At 35.9% G+C, this 8,170-nt stretch overlaps 1 long non-coding RNA gene across 1 annotated transcript; it reads right to left on the bottom strand.

Moving 5' to 3' along the window:
* Positions 1-6: 6 nt before the first annotated feature.
* Positions 7-5,269, bottom strand: LOC132043463 (uncharacterized). The gene is made up of 3 exons (XR_009411815.1): positions 4,369-5,269; positions 4,212-4,274; positions 7-232 (listed from the first exon to the last, which is right to left on the bottom strand). It is a non-coding gene; the product is annotated as an uncharacterized LOC132043463 (long non-coding RNA).
* Between the last annotated feature and the right edge of the window lie 2,901 nt (positions 5,270-8,170).

Genomic DNA, 8,170 nt, shown 5'->3' with positions numbered 1-8,170 from the left:
AGAGATTCCAACAGTTTTGGGGAATTCTTTACAAAATGTAAGAACAGGTAATATAGGTTACATTCCCAAATTAGCCACTTATTTGGTATCTTCGCAGATCTTTTTTGTGTGAATTCACTATATTTAATTGCTCAAGTGCTCTTTTGTTGTTGAAATCCCTATCTTGGATGTTGATCTTGAAACGGAGCTTTAGATTCTTCATTCATTTCATGAATAGCTTTTCTTTATTTTTCTCACCTAAAACATAGAAAATTAATACATCATGAACCTAAGCAAATCAGGTTGGTATTAACACTAACCAACTGTTACACCCCAGAAAAGTTCGCGTTACTAAGGCTGCAGACGGCTTAATGTGCGCTCAAGGAGGAGAAAATATTACAAGTATAAAGGATGAAATTCTAATATATTAGCATGAGGATAGCATGAGTATGATATTTGGAATTCGTACGATGATTGGAATGATACGTTAAAAGATATATAGCCCTCGTAATCGTAGTCGAGGTGGGGTCCACATGCCGAGATTTTATAAAAGACATATGACAAGTTATATGGACAATATATGTGAAGTTAAACACAACTCAAGAAGGATCCTCGAGCCAAATCCAAGTGGAAGCCCTCCAAAAAGATGTTTTTAAGTTACGTTTTCGGGTGATCTGACTTCGGGAGGCCATAACCCCATCATTATTTGGGAATTTGGGAAAACTATAAAAATGAAAGTTGTATATGTTTGAAATAAATTTCCAACCATAGGTTTTGGGCCTGTATGTGACATAGGAATTAAAATATTATGAACGTTTTAAGACAGAAAGGTAATGCTGGGCAGGGCTCGGCCCAACCCGACTCAAGGTCGGTGGGAACCGACCCAAGACCCATATATAAGGGATAAAGTCATAAAAATTCATTCATTTATACATAAAGCAGTCCACAAACTTTTAGAGAGGGAGAGAGGAGAGTTAGAGAGAGAAAGTGGAGAATCGATCAAGTTTGAGGCTCCGAATCCCGAGGCTCGTGAAGGATAAAGTGTAGTACGAGTTGTTGTCATTGTTTTAAGCTAAAAGTTGAACTTGGGGGATGTTGGTTTCGTGGTGGCTGCTCATATAAGGTATGTTTAAGATGTTAATAATGTTCTTACCATGATCATTGATGGATTTGACGGGTTAGAATAGAGAAAATGACGTTGAAAGTTCGGTTATAATTTTTGGATATCAAATTACTTGGGGGCTGTTTTGGTATGATTAAATGGATAGAATTAGTTGATATTGATATAAAATGATTGTTGATATTGTTGTTGATGTTGTTGATAAGTTGGTGTTCTTGAATTTGGGAGAATAAAGTGAATGTAGATATCGTATACAAAGCGTATACTGGGCTGTTTTGGTGTATATCTTTGGGAGTTGATGCTTTGAGTTTAAAGAGGCTTATATGAGATGGTTGTTGTTGTTGTTGTTGGTTATTGATTGCGTTGTTAAATTGAATTGGAATTAGAGAGAAACGAAGATTTCAGGGAAAATGTTGCCTGAATTTACGGAAGTTAATTAGGAGCTTAGAGAAGTATATGAACCTCTTTCAAGTTGTCTACGGTTTCCTTTACCTTGATTGTATATTGGCCAGTGTTTGGAAGTATAATTTAAGCTAATCACGTAAGCGACAAGGTATGTAAGGCAAACCTTTCTTCTTTTGGCATGATTCTTGTTGTTATTCGTTCTATATGTACTCCATATGATTCCATTCTTAGATGAGTAAGGTCTAAATGTTTCTTGTGATGCCTTATTGATATTGTACTCCTATTCTGTTCCGAAGGGAACACCCATAAGGTTCCACGTTGAGTTGTGTATATGGTTTTACTAATTATTTCGAGGAAATGAGTTTTATACTAAAGAAAACACAAAGTTTGATTTTCAAAACCACTCCAAAGGGGGTGCGAGATTTTACTACTTCATTTCATTTACGATTTATGTTTACATTCCATAGTATCATCCCTTTGTATTGACATGATCATTTATTCTTTGGGTAAGGCTATAAGATGAAATTGAGTAGAATATAGGTAGTAAGAATTTCATAACAATTTACCCTCAAACCCGGAAGTATGTCCTCCTGAGTCTAGTGAGATACAAATTTGATAACTTCTTATGAAAGACTAAGGCTAATAACTGGATCGTAATGAATTGATTAGTGACTTACGATATGAATTAATATTGATACTTGTGGATTGAGTTTGTGTTGACATGATTGTGATATTAAGCCGAAGCGGCCGCCCGAAGAGGCCATCATTATTATGCTTAAGCGGCCGTCCGGGGACTATTGTGATACTAGCCGGAAGCGGCTGTCCGAAGGGACCATTCTGTTAACATGTCGGAAGCGGCATGTGTGTTGGATTGCATTATTTACTTAAAGATTGTTTTGAGACTTCGTGTGCACATTTTTTGTTTCTTCCAGCGAAGGCTACAGGTATTGAGTTAGATTGTGATTTCATCTCTCCTAAATCAAATTATGATTATGATTTGTTACCACCTTACATATTCAGTACATTGTCCGTACTGATGTCCTTTTGCCTAGGGGCGCTGCGTTCATGCCCGCAGCCCTAGATTGTTTGGCAGGTTAAGTGTATAGCTAGAATGCTTGGACGTCAGCTGGGATTGGCAAGTTCCACCTCATTCTCGGGAGCCGTGGCCGAGTCATGTATAGATATGCATAATTATAGGTATGTCGTGGCCCCGTCCCGACTCATAATATTCAGCCACTTCTTAGAGACTTCGCAGACGTTGTCCCGTGGTATATTTGTCGAGATGTCGACAAAGTGATGTCGCTGAGTCATTTGTGAATTTTAAAAGAGTATGTATTTTAGATGATTTCAATTGGTTTAAAGTACTTATTTGATTGAAAGTTTTCATAATCGTCATAAAGATAATGATTTCTATTTAGAAAAGTTTCATGTTTTTAAAAGTTTTTCAAATGACAGGTTTTGATAGAGCGAATGTCTAAGGGTTCGCTCGACTCTGATGAGAGTCGGGTGCTCGTCATGCCCTACCATTGTTAGGGTGTGACACCAACAACTTCGACACAAAAATAAATAATATATAATATGCAACAGATCATCATAATATACCTCTCAATTACCTTCAAGAACCTTCTCTGTCAGAATTTCTACAATAACAACGATTAATTTAAGTTTTGTATTTTTTTGATAAGATAAAGATTTAATTTATGTATAGTTAGAACTGTCACTGACACCATAAGAAATACAACCAAAAATTATGGTATTAACACGAACCAACAACTTCGACATAAAAATTATAAAGTAATATATAGGATGCAACAGATCATCAAAATGTACCTCTCAATTATTTCTATTATCAGTCCTTATATACCCATAACTCGCACCTTGTGATGTCCATATTTTTTTTCTTCCTTCTTTAACCAATATTATCGAACACAAAGGATATGTCAAAGAATGTTGGTTCTTTCACATTTTTAAATTGGTATATACAAACTTTCAAGAAACTCATACTGCCAAAAAGAAAAGCTCAAAGAAGGATTTCCTAATCACCAACAAATGTTAATTTAGAATATGCAAAATGCAACTCCAAGGAACAGAGGATTCATGATATGTTGACTGTTCTCCATCTACCTTTTTTCCATTTTGAGAACTTTCTCCTCCATTTACTTTTTTCCCACATGAGAGTATTATACTACAGAGAACTCATATAAGACAAACAAACATCAATTAATTTTAGCATTAACCTAGTAGCACTTAATATACATCACTTGAGTCAAAAGATAAACAAATATCAACTTCTTAAGATAATACATCGCTATTTATGAAGATAAATATTACTAATATTGATCTCGGTTAGTTGATATAAGCAAAGGCATATAGGTGAACTTGTTTTCATGTCAACCGATTTTGGTGAATGCCAATGATGTATCTTTGGAATTGTTAAACGATAGATGTTTACCTAATAAAATCCTTAAGGGGTAAAATTGGAATAGAAAATTGCTTAATTATTTTGGACATTTTGTCTAACCCACCTTGGTAGTGTAAAAGTCCCTTTTTTTCCGCTACGGATGAAAATTTAGTGTGTTAAGTGATTTAGCAACTTCTGCAACTAAGCAGAAACTTCCCATAAAAACATTTGAAGACACAACCAAATGCATGTACAGAGTCCACTAGTAAAACATGATGAAAGAGGAAAACCAAATATGAATAAAACTTACTAGAAGGGAGGAATGCAAAAAAAATATCTATGCCCCTGTTCGTCCTCCTCTCTGCATTTCTATAACAAAAAGTAAAGTAATATAATTAAGCAATTGTCACTCAATAATAAAATCAGATTAAAAAAATAGAATGGTGATAAAAGAAAATAACACCTTCGAGAACATCCTATCAAGATCACACAAGGGCTCCGTCCGCAAAAATATAATAGAGATATACTCTAGTAGCTTCTGAAAATATTTTGGTATCACCTGAAAAAGAGCAAAAAGATGATGCGGACGACCTCCAAACGAAATACAAATACCTGAAACTGAAAGTATAGACTGAATAATATGAAGAATGCACATTTTAATACATCACTAAGTCAACTGCAGTAAATGTTTAAATGAAATCAGGAGTCGACAATATGCAGTATCACATTGAGCTCTAAAGAATATATTAAAAGATGAACTTTCCCAAGCCTTTTGATTTGCTATATCTTACTGGAATTCTCTGAAATGCATCTGAAATTGAAATTGATAAAGCAACAAATGAAGAGGAGCTGTTTATTATTAGTTGAAGAAATTGGTACTGGTGTTTTATCTGTGGTGAAGTTTCTTTTGTTTAATCACAATATTTTTAGGCTTATGTTCTGGTAGTCCAATTTATTTAGCATCAACACTTTTCTTTTCAATCTCTTCCTGCAATGATTCATCCCATTATTCATCTTCATCTTCATTTCATTGTGAAGATTTAAACTTCAGGTGGATATTTGGCCGCAGATAGCACATTGTTTGTGCTTAATTTCTCTCACATATAGTCATACATAAACCTTTGGATCAGTTATCTTCTAAAAGTCGTTAAGTGATAGTTAGTCAATTAGGCTTTAACTAATATATCAAATCACGGCTTCTTGGTGAGTCAAATCTTGAAAAGCACATAACGGGTAATGTTTTAGGGATTTTTGTCTTTAATCTCAAAATGTCTATTTTTATTTTTATTTTTACTTGAGTTTTGTTCTAGACTGTTTACAAAATACCACACCCACTCTGCGGATCTCGCAGATCCGACTGGTTATTACACATTGACTATAGTAATATATACATCAGCCAAATTCACTACCAAAAACAGAAAACAACACCTTCGAGAACATTATATCAAGATCACACAGGGCTCCGTCCACTCAAATAAATAGGGATGCACCCGGTAGTTTCGCGCAGGGAATGAGAAAAACAAACCAAATTTCAATGATATGTACAAAATGTTCTTACGATGTGAAGAAAAGAAAAAATTGATTGAATGCTCAAAAGCCCAGTTTCAGACAATGAGTTAATTTACCAAATTCCTATATAAAAATAAGATAAAAGAAATCAGGTACAATTAGTGCCATGCATGAACAGAAACTATGATATCTCCACCAAATCCAATTACCAAAGAAACAACTATAATGAAATAACGAAAGATCACCAAACAAAGATGGAAAAACTTTGAAAGAGCGGAAGATACATATTCTAATTACTAAAACAAAGAGAACATGTAGGAAAACCTGGATTAAAATGAAAGAGCATAGGGCTTGGATTCTGATTAGGGTTATGTTAATTGAGAAACAAAACTGGGTCTTCAAAAAAATTGTGCACTTCAAAATTGATTTTTGCGGCTTGAATTTATCCGGTTTCTTTTTATCTTGCCAAGTGGCTTTTTAATTATTATTTGCTCTTTGCAGTTTTTTTAACCAGTTTCTGTTTTTTATTTATTTATTTATTTATTTATTTATTTTGTGTTTTAAAATTGTGATTTTTCTCGTGATGACACTTGTCATCCAATCCTTGCTTTGCCTCTCCTATTATATATAGATAGATTCCAAGAACCAAATTGTCACGACCCAACCGGAGGGCCATGACGGGCACCCGGTGCTAACCCACCCGGGCACCTCTTATCGTACATTCACATTTACATCTAGGTGAGCCACATGGCCTACGCGTGCTTTCTACACATCAATAATACTAATCTCATTGGGCAACGCCACATTTATATCATCATCACCAACTATGCCCATATCCATATATACAAGCTGACAAGGCTAACAAAATGATGTACAAAATATAAGCCGACAAGGCTAAAGACATCTAACCATACACAACTGTCTACGAGCCTCTAAGAAGAGTAGGTAACATTATATAGGCGGGACAGGACCCCGCCATGCCCATGGGTATGCACACAAAAAGAATAATACCCAAAAGCTGTAGCTCCTCTATGTAGTCCCTGAATAAGAAATCTATGGATCAAGCCTGTCTCCCTATCCACCTGCAAGCATGATGCAAAGATCCACAAATAAAAAGACGTCAGTACGAATAATGTACTGAGTATGTAAAGCATAATCAACATCATAGTAGGAGCATAAGAGACAGCATAAGAAATAGAATAAAAGTTATAGAAATGATGGGAAAGGGCCCCATCATACCCATATGCATACACATCTCAAAAGGGGCATACCAAAACTAACTGTAGCTCCGGATCAAATGGAGCGCATCGACCGTCGCTAGATCGGGCAGGTCCCACCGAAATGGACCACCGTTCGTCTCCCTGTACCTTCGGGTATGAACGCAGCCCCCCGAGCAACGGGGAGTCAGTACGAATAATGTGCCGGGTATGTAAGGCAACAGAACATCATATATACATAAGAATCATGGATAACATCTGAACTCATAAACTGAAATGACCGACTGCATATACTTGTATGAACTAGTATCTTCCTAAATCTGCATAAATCTGCGTAACTGACAATGCCTCTGTGAGCACATAATATTCATGCTCATACCTATCAATGATGGTCGTGCATCTATATGAGTGCGTATATAACGCTTGATGTATGTGCGTATATAACGCCTGTAAGCCTCTATGGCATATCGTCATATCATATTGGCTCCTCTGTGGCCATAATCAATATCATCATCATAGTAGTAATGTGTATATAATGCCTATATCTCTCCTCATACTTTACATATATATCATATTCGCGAATATAACGCCTCCTGGTCACGGGTCAATATACATAAATATATAATAAATGTAATGCATGAATAAACTGTATGAACAGAACTGGCTACATAAGACTGGACCCATGAATAGAAGGATTACTCATAAATGGGATACATGAACATCAAAGACTGAAGTGCTTCTAATGCTTCTAAGAGTAGAGTAATATGGAAGCCCACTTACTCGCTTGTTGGATCATATCATAGTATCATGCCAAAGAAGAAAAGAATGACCTTAACATACCTGGAAGCATACTCAATCATCCAACTTCTACCTCTCGAACTTCCAAGTCTACAATTAAGATAACATAGGGCTTAATTAGGCTATTTACTTCGCTTACTAACCATCCTCAATTACGTATAAAGCTCAACGAACCATAGACAATAATTTCCTTTGTAAGCTTACAACTCTCCAACTTCTCATTCGATCCCACATCAACTACAATACTCACATCAACAATGACAACACATATATATCAAAATATACGGAAACCCCTTTCCAATCATCTCTGAAAATAACCCTATATCACTACATTGCCTTTCATCAACTTAACACTTCCACAATTACCTTCTCTTCACTTAACATCACTAAAACTCTTGACAACCAACTTAAATATAAGGGTAGAAATCATTTACATACCTTGAGGGGTCAAAAATCTCAAGAATCACTTCAACTTCAACTCCCTAAACTTCACAACCTTGAAGAAACCCTAGAAGCCACATTCTTCTTCACCATCTCGGGTTTACGGGGTCCGGGTCTTGTCAAATCTTCACTAATATGATGAAAATTATTGGGAGAGAATATATTAGGGTTTTCTAATTTGGAGAGAAGGAAAAATATGAAATAGGGTCGTGGACCACCTATTTATACTTGGAAGCCAAAAAGGCTACAGTGTCCGGTCGACGAGCAGGTCGACGGCCCGTCGATGTGTCAACGGTCCAT

The sequence above is a fragment of the Lycium ferocissimum genome, unplaced genomic scaffold, assembly GCF_029784015.1.
Source record: "Lycium ferocissimum isolate CSIRO_LF1 unplaced genomic scaffold, AGI_CSIRO_Lferr_CH_V1 ctg25115, whole genome shotgun sequence".
NCBI classification, from domain to species: domain Eukaryota; kingdom Viridiplantae; phylum Streptophyta; class Magnoliopsida; order Solanales; family Solanaceae; genus Lycium; species Lycium ferocissimum.
This window is presented reverse-complemented; position numbering and strand designations above follow the sequence as displayed.